This window comes from Leuciscus leuciscus, assembly GCF_965113295.1.
Source record: "Leuciscus leuciscus genome assembly, chromosome: 16".
In the NCBI taxonomy this organism is placed as follows: Eukaryota; Metazoa; Chordata; class Actinopteri; order Cypriniformes; family Leuciscidae; genus Leuciscus; species Leuciscus leuciscus.
Genome location: NC_138740.1, coordinates 6,363,069 through 6,365,407, shown reverse-complemented (window position 1 = coordinate 6,365,407; position 2,339 = coordinate 6,363,069). Strand labels below are relative to the sequence as shown.

The following is a 2,339-nucleotide window of genomic DNA, read 5'->3' as shown; positions in this document are numbered from 1 at the left end:
TTAATGTCCTAATTCGGGGAACAGACACGGTCTCTATATGATGATAGCTAGGTGAAAGAGACTCTATGTGTCGGGATTTATCTGACCTTGGTGACGTGAGACGGCTAGCAGACGGTCGGTTTAGCCAGTCGGTCTGCTTCCTGACCTGAGCCCCAGATTGTCATGTTTGAGCTGTAAGACTATGTGCCATATTACTAGAGAGAAGAGCAGCACCATCCCAGGATGATAGAATTGTGAAACCATGATATTGTTACTGTGAAGTAAAATTGAGATTTTGGTCATATCACCCATCCATATTCTTTGCTAGATAGCAGAAAAGGTTCCCACAGTTTTTCATACAGTATGGATTTTTTAATAGTGTTCACCACAAGTAATATTGTGTCCGCTCAATTGTGCTCTTTCTTGCAAGAAAATGATATCTATGAAAAATTTCAGTCAGGATTCCCCTAGTGAAAAAAAAGTATGCTAAGTATACTTGCAGCCAGACTAATTGTCAGTATACTTCAAGTGTGTTAATAATTAGTTAACTTGAAGTGTGCTATTTTGGATACATTTTTTTTGTACTAAGTGTATTTTAGTTATAATTAAATTATACTAAAGTATAACTTTAAGTGTATTTAGTGTACTTTTTGATGCTAAATTGAGACAATTTTAAGTATACTTAGTACACTTTAAGTACATGCGTATTTTCATGCTTGATTAGTGATATTAAAGCGTACTTTTTTGTATTACAAGTACATTACAAATTAATTAAGAGTGTCTTCCAAACAAACAAGAAATATACCATAAATATATTATTTTTGAGTAAAAATATACTTTCTTCCCCAAAGCTGAATGCACTTGTCAGGGTCATTACAATAAATATGTGACTTGAATCAACAGTGTTAATAAATGGTTGTTGAGTATTCTCATGAAACAAGATAGAGTAGAGGCTTCGACCCGGAAACAGTATTAAGGTGCAGTAAAATTATCTGTTGTTCTGTGAATGTTCACTGGTGAATTCCAGTCATTTCAATAAGAATCCACATGATCAGCAATTTCGTTTGTGGTCAAATGTCACTATGGGACCAAGTTGGTCACTGGAATTCGCTAGATTTGACCAACAGAAAGCAGCTTGAAAGTGACTCCTGTGTGAGCTGTGCTTCATACATTACATCACTACACTGCTGACAATGGTCAATGGACTTTTTTGCCCGTGTAATTTCACAAAATTAATCAATAATAAAATCCTCACAAGGGACATGTCACAGGAATCATACTTAAAGAGTTAGAAAAGTGAAAAGGTAAAGGAGATTCATTTTCCGTTTATTTTTCCTCTTTTCTGGTGGATGGTCTAGGCACTTCAGTGATTTTCAGGTCTACAGGAGGATTTTTATTCTTGTTCAATCTTGTATTTCAGCTTACTGAGATCCCTGCAAAGTACAAAATGTACAGTTAGTAAGGTTATTAAAGTGATAGTTGTGAAATTTAAATAATCTCTTCAGCCTTGTGACGTTCCAAACCTGTTTGACTTTCTGTCTGTGGAACCCAAAAGCAGATCTCAGGCATAATGCAACCCCTGTCACCATTCAATTTCACTGCATGAAACACAAGCAGAACAAAATTGTGTAAATCATTCATTAAACCATTCTTATGTACACTTGTCTAGTTCAATTCAATGCAACAATTTATGTAAAAATGGTTAAGCTCCAAAAATGTCCCAGAAAAGATCCTAAAAATAATCAATGAGTTCACAACTCATGTGTTATGGGTTGTGTTGTAAGTCTTCTGAAGCCATATAGCTTTTTCCTTTTTTTTTTTTTTGTCGAAAAAGACTAAACTTGAAGTTGTAATTCAGAGTTAAAATGTCTTACATTCAAATGCAAATGATAAAGATATAAGAAAAAATGCATAGCATTATTGGCACCAAACCTGTGATTAACATAACATTGACATACAGTAACATTAATAATATTTGAGAGCATGAGGGAAGATTTTCAAAGAATAACTGATTAAAAAACACAAGTACACAGTCAAACAATACAATTTCACACGGAGAAAATTCATAGTAATAAGGTAATATAGGTAACTTACTGTAATTCAATGTTGCCACTGAAATGTTCAGATTATTTTAGAAATGTACTGGTAGTTCTGGGGAAACAAAAGAACAAAGCTTTCCTGTAGCTCAGTGGTAAGAGCATTGCGTTAACAACGCAAGGTTGTGGGTTCGATCCCAGGGGATTGCACATGCCTATGTATAAATGTATAGGATAATGCAATGTAAGTAGCTTATCCAAAGCGTCTGCCAAATGCATAAATGTAAATGTAAAGCTGATTATTCACAACATAATATTTATTGA

At 34.3% G+C, this 2,339-nt stretch overlaps 1 long non-coding RNA gene across 1 annotated transcript; it reads right to left on the bottom strand.

Annotated features, from left to right (window-relative positions):
* Window positions 1-1,310: 1,310 nt before the first annotated feature.
* On the bottom strand, window positions 1,311-2,136 carry LOC309478024. Its single transcript, XR_014198762.1, has 3 exons — window positions 2,074-2,136; window positions 1,503-1,577; window positions 1,311-1,412 (listed from the first exon to the last, which is right to left on the bottom strand). It is a non-coding gene; the product is annotated as an uncharacterized lncRNA (long non-coding RNA).
* Between the last annotated feature and the right edge of the window lie 203 nt (window positions 2,137-2,339).